The following is a 15556-nucleotide window of genomic DNA, read 5'->3' on the forward strand; positions in this document are numbered from 1 at the left end:
AAAAATTAAAAATGCGCTACTAAACGCCATCAGTAGCAAGGTCCACCTGACCACCGATGTGTGGACCAGTCACCATGGACAGGGACAATACCTTTCCCTCACTGCCCATTGAGTAAATGTTGTGGAGCCGGGTACAGATCTTGAGAGTGGCGCTTTACGTGTTGTGCCAACTCCAAGGATTGCAGAAATCCAGTCTGTACACATTGACTCCTCCTCATACTCCAGTTCCTCTGAATCAGCACTACAGGAGCCGTCACAGTCTACCTCCACATGGACCCGTGAATGCTTACCTGTTACGACCGATATGAGCACAGCTGTGGCCAAAGATCAACAGGCCGTATTGAAATTATTTTCTTTGGGGAATAAAAGCCACAGAGCGCAGGAGCTCTGGAATGCCATCAAGCACGAGAGCAACGTGTGGTTTGTGCCAGCGAATCTCCGGCCTGGCATGGTAGTGTGTGACAATGGCCGAAATCTGGTGGCAGCTCTGGGCCTAGGCAACCTCATTCACATCCCATGTGTGGCACATGTGCTCAACTTAGTCGTGCAAAGTTTTTTGAGGGACTATCTGGATCTTGATGCACTGCTGCCCAAGGTCCGCCTAGAGTGCGCTCACTTGCGGCATTCCAGCATGGTAATTCCAGCATTGCAGCTCTGCAGCGCCGATTCTGCCTTCCGGAACATCGCATCATATGTGACCGACCCACCAGGTGGAATTCAATGTTACATATGTTGGAGCGGTTGTGTGAGCAGCAGCCAGCAGTAATGGAGTACCAGCTGCATCAGGCGCAAACAAGTCACATTGCACGCCGTTCACACTTCAACACCACTGAGTGGGCCTCTATGAAGGACATCTGCCACGTTTTGCATGGCTTCGATGATTCCACGCGGATGGCAAGTGCAGATGATGCACTAGTCAGCATGACTATCCCCTTTATCTGCCTGCTTGAAAAAACACTGCAAGCACTAAGGGAGAAGGTTGTGGAAGAGTTGGAGGATGAGGAGTCACAAAAGCAAACTGCTTCTGGACAGTCTGCGCAACGTGGTTCCTCACAAAGGCCTAGGCAGGGGAAACTTTGCGAGAGGGATGAGGAGGAATCAATGGAGGAGGAAGACATCTGTCCAGAGGAGGGAGTTACACAATGCTCTAGTAGTCAGTATGTAGAGTGAGGGTGGGGTGATGCAGAGCAGGCATAGATCACGCCTCAAGCAGGGGACAGAGTTTCTTGGCCAGTTGGCAGTCTGCAGCACATGGTTGATTTCATGTTGCAGTACCTGAGAAACGAACGCCGCATCGGCCACATTCTCAACACGACTGATTATTGGGTGTACACCCTCCTAGATCCTCGCTACCGGGACAACTTACAAAGTCTCATAACACCATTGATCCGGGAGCATAAAATGTGGAAGTACCAAGACACACTGGTGCATTCCATCATGTTCTCCATTCCAACCGAGAGCAGTGCTGCTAGTGCTTTACAAAGCAGCTCAGTGCATCGAGGCAGTGGAGGAAGCTCTGCACAAAGAGGGAGCAGAAGCAATGCCTCAGCACAAGGCAAGACCAGCATGGCCCAAATGTGGCAAAGTTTTGTGTGCCCGCCACAAATGTCTACACCATCACAGATGGCTCCAGTCAGCATTAGGCAACGTTTCTGTCAGATGGTGACAGACTGCATGTCCTGCCCTCTCAGTGTACTCCCAGACGGCTCTTCCCCCTTCAAATTTTGAGTCTCTAAGCTGGATACATGGCCAGAGCTTAGCCAGTATGCATTGGAGGTGCTGGCTTGCCCTGCTGCTAGTGTATTATTGGAACGCATCTTTAGTGCCGCAGGTGGTGTACTAAGAGACTGTTGCATGCGACTATCCTCCGATAACGTTGACCAGCTTATTTTTCAGAAAATCAACAAGGCCTGGATCTCCCAGGAATTTGCCACTCCTCTTCCAGCTTAAATAATTGGTTGGCAACAGTATCCAGGTCTCCTGTTGTGTTCATGTTTCTACCACCTGAACTGTAATCCCTGGGCTCCAACACCACCAGTTGCTGCTCAGAAGTGCCGGCTGCACAGACAACACATGACCCAGTGTTATTGGGTTTCTGTAACGTCAGCTGATCCCCTACTTTGTATCCGGCAATTTCTCCTGCTCCCTCCACACTCACACCACAACAGATATTAAACTTGCTCCAATTAGGCCTCAGCCTACACGCTGCTTCTCTGGATTCCCTGGGCTCCAACACCGCCAGTTGCTGCTCAGAAGTGCCGTCTGCACAGTCAACAGTTGCTCCTCTGTTATTGGAGTTCAGTAACGCCAGCTGCTCACCTGCTGTGTTGGCGGCAATTTCTCCACTCTGATTGTAACATTGACCCTGGACTCCAACACTGCCAGTTGCTGCTTGGAAGTGCCGTCTGCACAGTCAACAGTTGCTCCTGTGTTATTTGAATTCAGTAACGCCAGCTGCTCCCCTGCTGTGTATCTGGCAATTTCTCCTGCTCCCTCCACACTAAGACAACAACAGATATTAAACTTGCTCTATTTAGGCCTCGGCCTACACTCTGCTTCTAGCATTGACCCTGGGCTCTAACACTGCCAGTTGCTGCTCAGAAGTGCCCTCTGCACAGTCAACACTTGCTCAGAGGCGTAGCTAGAGCTTTTGCCGCCCGGGGCTGTTCCCGAGTTTGGCGCCCCTCCTCCCTCCCCCGGCTCAATACACACAAAGGTTACCAAAAATGGTTTTCCTGTTTTGTAGAACTTAAACTGGGCCTAATGGTGTCACCCCCACATGCCAAACCTGTGACTTAATACCACCACACCATGACCAGACCACATAGTGACCGAATAATACTACATACAAGGGACAAATACCACCGCACCATTTCCAGACCACATATTACCACCACATAGTGACTGAATACTACAATACTGATCAGTAATAAAAAAAAAAACACAATACTATCACTATAAGTGCCAGTATTCACAGGAGATCTGTACTTAGTATGCAGTGTCTGTGTAGAGGTAATACAGAGATCACTGGTAGTATTATACACAGGAACTCTGTATATAGTGTATAGATAATACAGTGATCACTGGTGACATTGTACACAGGACCGCTGTATGTAACACTGACTCACCAGTGACGTCTCTAGGTGAAGTCCTTCATCTTTCATCCAGCACAGACCGCCATCATTCCTTCCAGCCAGGACTCGTTTCTGCAGGAAATAACACAGTTATCTCGAGCTCTGCTTGCAGAACACATTACTTAATTTTTCACAACTTCTACATTACACCACATGAAGAAAAAAAGGTGACATAGTGTTACTCTTCACAGTAACAGGACCGCCCCCTCATTTAAAACAGTATACTCAAAAAATAAAATAAATACATCACTGCAGTAATAATATCCCTTAATTACCCCCTATGGTAATAATATTCCCCACCCTGGCCCCGTTTATCTCATTCCTGGCTCCAGCCATATGTTCTCGCATCCTGCCCTCATGAGTATCCATTCTACCCCATATGATCTCCCCATCCTGCCCCACCAGCCTCCATCGTATCCGTCCTGCCCCATGATCCAATCCTGCCCCATGATCCAATCCTGCCCCGTATCTACATTCTGCCCATGCCTCAAGTCCTGCCCCCAGTGTGTCCAGCATATTACCCCCATGTTGTCCAGCATTGCCCCAGTGTGTACAGCATATTACCCCCAGTGTGTCCAGCAATCTGCCCCAGTGTCCAGCATTGCCCCAGTGTGTCCAGAAATCTGCCCCAGGGTCTCCAGCATTGCCCCAGTGTGCACAGCAATCTGCCCCAGTGTGCACAGCAATCTGCCACAGTGTGCACAGCAATCTGCCACAGTGTGCACAGCAATCTGCCACAGTGTCCAGCATTGCCCCAGCGTGTCCAGCAATCTGCCCCAGTGTCCAGTATTGCCCCAGTGTCCAGAAATCTGCCCCAGGGTCTCCAGCATTGCCCCAGTATATCCAGAAACCTGCCCCAGTGTGTCAAGAAATCTGCCCCAGGGTCTCCAGCATTGCCTCAATGTGTCCAGAAATCTGCCCCAGGGTCTCCAGTATTGCCCCAGTGTGTCCAGCATTGCCCCAGTGTGTCCAGCATTGCCCCCAGTGTGTCCAGCAATCTGCCCCAGTGTCCAGAAATCTGCCCCAGGGTCTCCAGCATTGCCCCCAGTGTGTCCAGCATTGCCCCCAGTGTGCACAGCAATCTGCCCCAGAGTGCACAGCAATCTGCCCCAGAGTGCACAGCAATTTCCCCAGAGTGCACAGCAATCTGCCCCAGCATGCACAGCAATCTGCCCCAGCGTGCACAGCAATCTGCCCCAGCGTGCACAGCAATCTGCCCCAGCGTGCACAGCAATCTGCCCCAGCGTGCACAGGAATCTGCCCCAGCGTGCACAGCAATCTGCCCCAGCGTACACTGCAATCTGCCCCAGCGTGCACAGCATTGCCCCAGCGTGTCCAGCAATCTGCCCCAGTGTCCAGAAATCTGCCCCAGGGTCTCCAGCATTGCCCCAGTATGTCCAGAAATCTGCCCCAGTGTGTCCAGAAGTCTGCCCCAGGGTCTCCAGCATTGCCTCAATGTGTCCAGAAATCTGCCCCAGGGTCTCCAGTATTGCCCCAGTGTGTCCAGCAATCTGCCCCATGGTCTCCTGTATTGCCCCAGTGTGTCCAGCATTCTGCCCCATGGTCTCCAGTATTGCCCCAGTGTGTCCAGCATTCTGCCCCATGGTCTTCAGTATTGCCCCAGTGTGTCCAGCATTCTGCCCCATGGTCTCCAGTATTGCCTCAGTGTGTCCAGCAATCTGCCCCATGGTCTCCAGTATTGCCCCGCTGTGTCCAGCAATCTGCCCCATGGTCTCCAGTATTGCCCCAGTGTCTCCAGCATTGCCCCAGTGTCTCCAGCATTGCCCCCAGAGTCAGACATAAAGAAAAAAAAAATCCTCACCTCTCCCGTTCCTAGCGCAGGTCCGGTGCAGCCAGTCAGCGTCTCTCCGGCTCTGCAACGCTCAGGATAGAGAGGCTGAGCGGCGCGCACAGTGATGACGTCATCGCGCCCTCTGCCCTGAGACGTCGCAGAGTCAGAGGGCGCTGAAGACGCTGCAGCTGCCGCAGGAACCAGGAGAGGTGAGTATTAGAGCGGGGGCCGGGGGTGGGGGGAGCCTGGTCTTGGCGGCGGACGGCGCCGCCCAAAGATTTAAAGGGCCCGCGTCTTTTTTTTTTTTTTTCTTCCTCCTCCTGCAGCGCCGGCCGCCCCCGCATTGTGCCGCCCGGGGCGGCCCGCCCCCCCCCCCCCCGCACCTCCCTTCCTATGCCACTGCACTTGCTGCTATGTTATTGGGGTTCAGTAATGTCATCTGATCCTTTGCTGTGCACCCAGCAATTTCTCCTGCTCCCTCCACACTCATACTACTACAGATATTAAAGGGAGCCTGTCCCCCCCAGGCATTTGTAATTAAAGAGCCACCTTGCTGCATTTGGACAAGGTGGTCTTTTAGTTATGATCCTTGCACACGCTGAACTAAACACTTATAAAATGTGCCCCCTCATACCGTGAAAGTCCCGGAGGCGGAACTTTCCTTCCTAATCAGACGCGGCACAGCCATCATTCATACCCCCTTGGCGCTATTCACCACCTCCTCAGCATTGTTTGAATCTGTCACAGAGCCTGCGGTGTTATGTTATCCCTTGGGCATGCGCAGTTAGCGCTGCTCGTCTTCTGACATCATTTGATGTAAGGCTGACTGCGCCTGTGCGGCCGCACTGCCCGAGATCCCGCCCCACAGTGTCTTCTGATATATTCACACTGCGGGGTTGGGATCTACAGCATGCGCAGTGCATATCTTCGCCTCTCACTCATCTCCCTCCGCCTTCTTCAGACTGTGCGGCATCAGCTGATCCCTAATCGCGGTGACAGGGTGAGATTAAAACAACACTGAGAAGACGGCGCCCAGCGCCAAGGGGGTATGAATGACGGCTGTGCTGCGTCTCATTAAGAAGGAAAGTCCCGTATCCGGGGTGGTTTCACAGTATGAGGGGGCACATTTTATATAATTGTTTACTTCAGTGTGTGCAAGCAGCATAACTAAAAGAGCCACCTTTTCCTTGTGCAGCATTAGTGCTGCATAAGGTGGCTCTTTCAGTTACAAATGACTGGGGGGAGACAAGTTCCCTTTCAACTTGCTCCAATTAGGCCTCAGCCTACACTCTGTTTCTCCTGTAATCCCTGGGCTCCAACACCACCAGTTGCTGCTCAGAAGTGTCGTCTGCACAGTCAACACATGCTCCAGTGTTTTGGGGTTCAGTAACGTTAGCTGATCCCCAGCTGTGTATGCAGCAATTTCTCCTGCTCCCTCCACATTCACACTACTACAGATTTTAAGCTTGCTGCAATTTGGCCTCAGCCTACACTCTGTTTCTACTGCGATCCCTGGGCTCCAACACTGCCAGTTGCTGCTTGGAAGTGTCGTCTGCACAGTCAACACATGCTCCAGTGTTTTAGGGTTCAGTAACATCAGCTGATCCCCAGCTGTGTGTGCGGCAATTTCTCCTGCTCCCTCCACATTGACACCACTACAGATTTTAAACTTTCTCCAATTAGGCCTCAGCCTACACTCTGTTTCTCCTGTAATCTCTGGGCTCAAACACCGCCAGTTGCTGCTCAGAAGTGTCTTTGGCACTGGTACTCCCTCCTGCCCAGCCTGGTTCCAGCACGCCAGCTGTTTCCGGGTAGTGTCAAAGTCACTTTCCCTGCAATACGTTGTCCTGTCAGGTTGCGGTCGGGTTAGCCAACTCTATGGTGCCTGCAGTCTAGGTGTTTTCTATGTGGGCTGCCGGAACTGGCAGTCAAGGCTGGTTCCGTAGTTCCAATAGGATGAGCTCCCCATGTAGGACTGTGGGTTTTCGGTAACTCTGGCAGGCAAGCGGCCTAGCCATTTTTTTTTCATGTGGACCTTTGTTGTGAATTCCGCTCTTGGGCTCCCTCCAGTGGTTGTAAGTGGCACTTTTGTGAGTTCTGCTCTTGGGCTCCCTCTTGTGGTTTCTAGTGGTATGGCTGCTTCTTGGAGTTAGCTGTCATCAGCTGCCTCCACTTATCGTTTCTTCTGCTTGGCTATTTAAGTCTGGCTCTATCTTCAGCCAGTGCCACTTGTAAATGGTTCCTGGTTGGATTCACATCTCTTTGGAGTTCCCTGTTATCCTGACCAGTTCAGCTAAGCTAAGTTTTTGCTTGCCCTTTTCTGTCCACAGATTGTGAACTTATCCATTCTGTGCTTTCTATGTTTGTCCAGCTTATCAGTGTGAATTAATTCTGTCTTGCTGGAAGCTCTGGGAGGCAGATTTGCCCTCCACACCTTTAGTCAGGTGTGGAGATTTTTTGTAAACTCTGCGTGGATTTTTGTAGTGTTTTATACTGACCGCACAGTATTCCATCCTGTCCTATCTATTTAGTTAGACTGGCCTCCTGTGCTCATCCTGGTTTCATTCTGTGTATGTCTTTTCCCTCTTCACTCACAGTCATTATTTGTGGGGGGCTAATCTATCCTTTGGGGATTTTCTCTGAGGCAAGATAGCTTTCCTGCTTCTATCTTTAGGGGTAGTTAGCTCTTAGGCTGTGACAAGATGCCTAGGGAGAGTTAGGAGCATTCCATGGCTACTTCCAGTGTTGTGTTGAGCTTAGGGACTGCGGTCAGTACAGTTACAACTTCCTTCAGAGCTCGTTCCATGTTGCTCCTAGACCACCGTATCATAACAGTACAAGTGGCCAAAAATGAATTAAATGCATCTCAAAAGAAGGAAAAGAAAGTTCTGAACCATTTTTTTTTCTGTGCTTTAGTTTGTCTTTTTTTTTCCTTTTCCTCTTGATATCTGTGTGGTTCAGGATATATGCTTTGGCATGGATGTTCAGGGTTTGCTTTCTCGTGTGGATCAACTTGCTGCAAGAGTACAGAGTATCCAGGACTATGTTGTCCAGACTCCGGCTTTAGAGCCCAGAATTCCTACTCCTGATTTGTTTTTTGGGGACAGATCCAAGTTTTTGAACCTTAAAAATAACTGCAAATTGTTTTTTGCTTTGAAACCCCGTTCTTCTGGTAATCCCATTCAGCAAGTAAAAATCATCATATCCTTGCTGCGTGGTGACCCTCAAGACTGGGCTTTTTCTCTTGAAACAGGGGATCCGGCATTATTGGATGTAGATGCATTTTTTCAAGCGCTCGGATTATTGTATGACGAACCTAATTCTGTGGATCATGCGGAAAAAAACCCTGTTGGCCATGTGTCAAGGTCAGGAAGCGGCAGAGTTATACTGCCAGAAATTTAGAAAATGGTCTGTGCTCACTAAATGGAATGAAGAGGCTCTGGCTGCTATTTTCAGAAAAGGTCTTTCTGAAACCCTTAAAGATGTTATGGATGGCTTTCCTACGCCTGCCGGTTTGAGCGAATCTACAGTTAGGGCCAGAAATATTTGGACAGTGACACAAGTTTTGTTATTTTAGCTGTTTACAAAAACATGTTCAGAAATACAATTATATATATAATATGGGCTGAAAGTGCACACTCCCAGCTGCAATATGATAGTTTCCACATCCAAATCGGAGAAAGGGTTTAGGAATCATAGCTCTGTAATGCATAGCGTCCTCTTTTTCAAGGGACCAAAAGTAATTGGACAATGGACTCTAAGGGCTGCAATTAACTCTGAAGGCGTCTCCCTAGTTAACCTGTAATCAATGAAGTAGTTAAAAGGTCAGGGGTGGATTCCAGGTGTGTGGTTTTGCATTTGGAAGCTGTTGCTGTGAGCAGACAACATGCGGTCAAAGGAACTCTCAATTGAGGTGAAGCAGAACATCCTGAGGCTGAAAAAAAAGAAAAAATCCATCAGAGAGATAGCAGACATGCTTGGAGTAGCAAAATCAACAGTTGGGTACATTCTGAGAAAAAAGGAATTGACTGGTGAGCTTGGGAACTCAAAAAGGCCTGGGCGTCCACGGATGACAACAGTGGTGGATGATCGCCGCATACTTAATTTGGTGAAGAAGAACCCATTCACAACATCAACTGAAGTCCAGAACACTCTCAGTGAAGTAGGTGTATCTGTCTCTAAGTCAACAGTAAAGAGAAGACTCCATGACAGTAAATACAAAGGGTTCACATCTAGATGCAAACCATTCATCAATACCAAAAATAGACAGGCCAGAGTTAAATTTGCAGAAAAACACCTCAAGAAGCCAGCTCAGTTCTGGAAAAGTATTCTATGGACAGATGAGACAAAGATCAACCTGTACCAGAATGATGGGAAGAAAAAAGTTTGGAGAAGAAAGGGAACGGCACATGATCCAAGGCACACCACATCCTCTGTAAAACATGGTGGAGGCAACGTGATGGCATTGGCATGCATGGCTTTCAATGGCACTGGGTCACTTGTGTTTATTGATGACATAAGAGCAGACAAGAGTAGCCGGATGAATTCTGAAGTGTACCGGGATATACTTTCAGCCCAGATTCAGCCAAATGCTGCAAAGTTGATTGGACGGCGCTTCATAGTACAGATGGACAATGACCCCAAGCATACAGCCAAAGCTACCCAGGAGTTCATGAGTGCCAAAAAGTGGCACATTCTGCAATGGCCAAGTCAATCTCCAGATCTAAACCCAATTGAGCATGCATTTCACTTGCTCAAATCCAGACTTAAGACGGAAAGACCCACAAACAAGCAAGACCTGAAGGCTGCGGCTGTAAAGGCCTGGCAAAGCATTAAGAAGGAGGAAACCCAGCGTTTGGTGATGTCCATGGGTTCCAGACTTAAGGCAGTGATTGCCTCCAAAGGATTTGCAACAAAATATTGAAAATAAAAATATTTTGTTTGGGTTATGTTTATTTGTCCAATTACTTTTGACCTCCTAAAATGTGGAGTGTTTGTAAAGAAATGTGTACAATTCCTATATTTTCTATCAGATATTTTTGTTCAACCCTTCAAATTAAACGTTACAATCTGCACTTGAATTCTGTTGTAGAGGTTTCATTTCAAATCCAATGTGGTGGCATGCAGAGCCCAACTCGCGAAAATTGTGTCACTGTCCAAATATTTCTGGCCCTAACTGTATGTCTCTAGCCATTCAGATTGATCGGCGTCTGCGCGAGCGCAAAGCTGTGCACCATATGGCAGTATCCTCTGAGCAAAGTCCTGAACCTATGCAATGTGATAGGATTTTGACTAGAATAGAACGGCAGGAATTCAGACGTCAGAATAGGCTGTGTTTTTACTGTGGTGATTCGGCTCATGTTATCTCTGATTGCCCTAAGCGTACTAAGAGAGTCGCTAGGTCTGTTAACATTAGTACTATACAGCCTAAATTTCTCTTATCTGTGACCCTGATTTTCTCATTGTCGTCCTTTTCTGTCATGGCATTTGTGGATTCAGGCGCTGCCCTGAACTTAATGGACTTAGAATTCGCCAGGCGCTGTGGTTTTTCCTTGCAGCCTTTGCAGAGCCCTATTCCTTTGAGGGGCATTGATGCTACACCCTTGGCCAAGGATAAACCTCAGTATTGGACACAGATGACTATGTACATGGCTCCTGCACATCAGGAAGATTGCCGTTTTCTGGTGTTGCATAACCTGCATGATGTTGTTGTACTGGGATTTCCATGGTTACAGGAACATAATCCAGTGCTGGATTGGAAAACTATGTTGGTAACTAGTTGGGGTTGTCGAGGAGTACATAGTGACGTTCCTTTGATGTCAATTTCCTCTTCCCCCTCTTCTGAGGTCCCTGAGTTTTTGTCGGATTTCCAGGATGTATTTGATGAGCCCAAGTCCAGTTCCCTTCCTCCGCACAGGGACTGTGATTGTGCTATTAACTTGATTCCTGGTTGATTGTTCCCTAAGGGCCGACTTTTCAATCTGTCTGTGCCAGAGCATGCCGCCATGCGGAGCTATGTTAAGGAATCTTTGGAGAAGGGGCATATTCGGCCCTCTTCGTCACCATTGGGAGCTGGTTTCTTTTTCGCTGCTAAGAAGGATGGCTCCTTGAGACCCTGTATTGATTATCGTCTTCTTAATAAGATCACGGTCAAATTCCAATACCCCTTGCCTTTGCTTACTGATTTGTTTGCTCAGATTAAGGGGGCTAGTTGGTTTACTAAGATTGACCTCCGAGGGGCATATAATCTTGTTCGTATTAAACAGGGTGATGAATGGAAAACTGCATTTAATACGCCCGAAGGCCATTTTGAATACCTTGTGATGCCATTTGGGCTCTTTAATGCTCCATCTGTGTTCCAGTCCTTCATGCATGATATTTTCCGCAATTATCTTGATAAATTCATGGTCGTATATTTGGATGATATTTTGATTTTTTCCGATGATTGGGAGTCTCATGTGAAGCAGGTCAGGATGGTGTTCCAGATCATTCGTGATAATGCTTTATTTGTGAAGGGGTCTAAGTGCCTATTCGGAGTTCAGAAGGTCTCTTTTTTGGGTTTTATTTTTTCTCCCTCGTCTATAGAAATGGATCCTGTTAAGGTCCAAGCTATTCATGACTGGATCCAACCCACATCTGTGAAGGGTCTTCAAAAATTTTTGGGTTTTGCTAATTTCTATCGCCGTTTCATTGCCAACTTTTCCAGTGTGGTTAAACCCCTTAGTGATTTGACGAAGAAAGTCGCTGATGTGATGAATTGGTCCTCTGAGGCTGTTGAGGCCTTTCAGGAGCTTAAACGCCGATTTACTTCTGCCCCTGTGTTGTGTCAACCGGATGTTTCTCTTCCTTTTCAGGTTGAGGTCGACGCTTCTGAGATTGGGGCAGGGGCCGTTTTGTCTCAGAGGGAGTCTGATGGTTCTTTGATGAAATCGTGTGCTTTTTTTCCCAGAAACTTTTCGCCTGCGGAACGCAATTATGATGTCGGCAATCGGGAGTTGTTGGCTATGAAGTGGGCGTTTGAGGAGTGGCGACATTGGCTTGAGGGAGCTAAACACCGTGTTGTGGTCCTGACCAATCATAAGAATCTGATTTACCTCTAGTCGGCCAAGCGGCTGAATCCTAGACAGGCTCGATGGTCCCTGTTTTTCTCCCATTTTGATTTTGTGGTCTCGTATCTTCCGGGATCTAAGAATGTTAAGGCTGATGCCCTCTCTAGGAGTTTTTCGCCTGATTCTCCTGGAGTCCTTGAGCCGGTTGGCATTCTTAAGGAGGGGGTAATTCTTTCTGCTATCTCCCCTGATTTGTGGCGGGTGCTTCAGGAATTTCAGGCTGATAGGCCTGACCGCTGTCCAGTGGGGAAGCTGTTTGTTCCTGATAGATGGACAAGTAAGGTAATTTCTGAGGTTCATTGTTCAGTGTTGTCTGGGCATCCTGGGATTTTTGGTACCAGAGATTTGGTTGCTAGGTCCTTTTGGTGGCCTTCCTTGTCGCGCGATGTGCGTGCTTTTGTGCAGTCCTGTGGGACTTGCGCCCGGGCCAAGCCTTGCTGTTCCCGCGCTAGTGGGTAGCTTTTGCCTTTGCCGGTCCCTGAGAGGCCCTGGACGCATATTTCCATGGATTTTATTTCAGATCTTCCTGTTTCCCAGAAGATGTCTGTTATCTGGGTTGTTTGTGACCGGTTCTCTAAAATGGTCCATCTGGTACCTTTGCCTAAGTTGCCTTCCTCCTCAGATCTGGTTCCATTATTTTTTCAGCATGTGGTTCGTTTGCATGGCATTTCGGAGAATATTGTGTCTGACAGAGGTTCTCAGTTTGCCTCTAGATTTTGGCGGGCCTTTTGTGCTAGGATGGGCATTGATTTGTCTTTTTCTTCGGCGTTTCATCCTCAGACTAATGGCCAAACTGAGCGAACTAATCAGACCTTGGAGACCTATTTGAGATGCTTTGTGTCTGCTGATCAGGATGATTGGGTTTCTTTCTTGCCGTTGGCCGAGTTTGCCCTTAATAATAGGGCTAGTTCGGCTACTTTGGTTTCACCTTTCTTTTGTAATTTTGGTTTTCATCCTCGTTTTTCTTCTGGGCAGGTTGAACCTTCTGATTGTCCTGGTATTGATTCTGTGGTGGACAGGCTGCAGCAGATTTGGACTCATGTGGTGGACAATTTGACGTCTCAGGAAAGGGCTCAATGTTTTGCCAACCACCGTCGGTGTGTTGGTCCCCGGCTTCGTGTGGGGGATTTGGTTTGGTTGTCTTCTCGTCATGTTCCTATGAAGTTTCTTCTCCTAAGTTTAAGCCTCGGTTTATTGGTCCTTATAAAATTTCTGAAATTATTAATCCGGTGTCTTTTCGTTTGGCTCTTCCTGCCTCTTTTGCCATTCATAATGTTTTCCATAGATCTTTGTTGCGGAGATATGTGGTGCCCGTTGTTCCCTCGGTTGACCCTCCTGCCCCGGTGTTGGTTGAGGGAGAGTTGGAATATGAGGTTGAGAAGATTTTGGATACTCGTTTTTCGAGGCAGAGGCTTCAGTATCTTGTCAAGTGGAAGGGTTATGGCCAGGAGGATAATTCTTGGGTTGTTGCCTCCGATGTCCATGCCACCGATTTGGTTTGTGCTTTTCACTTGGCTCGTCCTGATCAGCCCGGGGGCTTTGGTGAGGGTTCGGTGACCCCTCCTCAAGAAGGGGGTACTGTTGTGAATTCCGCTCTTGGGCTCCCTCCAGTGGTTGTAAGTGGCACTTTTGTGAGTTCTGCTCTTGGGCTCCCTCTTGTGGTTTCTAGTGGTATGGCTGCTCCTTGGAGTTAGCTGCCATCAGCTGCCTCCACTTATCGTCTCTTCTGCTCGGCTATTTAAGTCTGGCTCTATCTTCAGCCAGTGCCACTTGTAAATGGTTCCTGGTTGGATTCACATCTCTTTGGAGTTCCCTGTTATCCTGACCAGTTCAGCTAAGCTAAGTTTTTGCTTGCCCTTTTCTGTCCACAGATTGTGGACTTATCCATTCTGTGCTTTCTATGTTTGTCCAGCTTATCAGTGTGAATTAATTCTGTCTTGCTGGGAGCTCTGGGAGGCAGATTTGCCCTCCACACCTTTAGTCAGGTGTGGAGATTTTTTGTAAACTCTGCGTGGATTTTTGTGTGTTTTATACTGACCGCACTGTATGCCATCCTGTCCTATCTATTTACTTAGACTGGCCTCCTGTGCTCATCCTGGTTTCATTCTGTGTATGTCTTTTCCCTCTCCACTCACAGTCATTATTTGTGGGGGGCTAATCTATCCTTTGGGGATTTTCTCTGAGGCAAGATAGCTTTCCTGCTTCTATCTTTAGGGGTAGTTAGCTCTTAGGCTGTGACGAGATGCCTAGGGAGAGTTAGGAGCATTCCACGGCTACTTCTAGTGTTGTGTTGAGCCTAGGGACTGCGGTCAGTACAGTTACCACTTCCTTCAGAGCTCGTTCCATGTTGCTCCTAGACCACCGTATCATAACAGACCTTCTGCTGCCTTTCTGAGTTCCAGCACCATTAGCTGGTTCTTTGGAAGTCAATCTTGAATAGGTCCCCCTGGGTTCCGGTACCGTCAGCTGGTTCCAGGCAGAGCCTTTGGCTTAGGTGCCTCCTTCTCGGGTACCTCCTGCTTAGTAACCGGGTTCCAGTACCGTCAGCTGGTCCTCGGTAGTTCCATTAGCTCTTGTACCTTCCGCTACCCATCCGGGTTCCAGTATCGTCAGCTGGTTCTCGGTAGTGTCTTTGGCTCTTATACCTTCTGCTACCCATCCTGGTTCCAGTACCGACAGCTGGTTCCAGGCAGAGCCTTGGCTTAGGTGCCTCCTTCTCGGTATCTGAGTTCCACCAATGTCTGGTGGTCCTTGGTAGTGCTTTCTGGCATGGGTACCTCCTGCTTAGCAACCGGGTTCCAGTACCGTCAGCTGGTTCTCGTCAGTTCCTCAGCCTTCTTGTTCGTTCTGCTACATTTTCAAGTTCTAGCTTTTTAAAATGGTTTATGGTAATCGCTCTGGATCTCCCTGATGACGACCCTAAAGACGACGACCCTGAAGACCACCCCGAAGAAGACGACGACCCTGGAGATGATGACCTCGGAGATGACGACCCTGGAGACGAAGACCCTGAAGACCACCCTGAAGAAGACGACGACCCCGGGAGACGACGACCCTGGAAACGACAACCCTGGAGACGACCCTGGAGACGACGACCCTGAGGACCACCCCGAAGAAGACCAAGAAGCAGAAGAACAAGAAGCTGCAGAACAAAAAGCAGAAGAACATTAAGCATAAGACTAAAAATCAGAGCAAAAGATATTATTTAAATTATAAGCAGAAGAAGACTAAGCAGTGTATGGGGGTGAGTCCGTTTCTCCTCGTGGTGCCCCAGGAAAAAAACCTGCTGCTGCAGGCCAAACTGAACGCCGACAAATCCTTTTGTAAATGTTTTGTGACAGGCAGAACGGAAGGTGTAATCTTCAAACTTTTATAGATAACAACCACAGGAATGCCTGTCACAAATAAGAATATGATGAAAAAGAAGTAGAAGATGAAGAAGTAGAATATGAAGAAGAATAATAGTTGAATAAGAAGAATATGAAGAATGTAAAAAAGAATAATAGGAAGAAGGTGAAGAA

The sequence above is a fragment of the Ranitomeya imitator genome, chromosome 3 (genome assembly GCF_032444005.1).
Source record: "Ranitomeya imitator isolate aRanImi1 chromosome 3, aRanImi1.pri, whole genome shotgun sequence".
Classification (NCBI taxonomy): domain Eukaryota; kingdom Metazoa; phylum Chordata; class Amphibia; order Anura; family Dendrobatidae; genus Ranitomeya; species Ranitomeya imitator.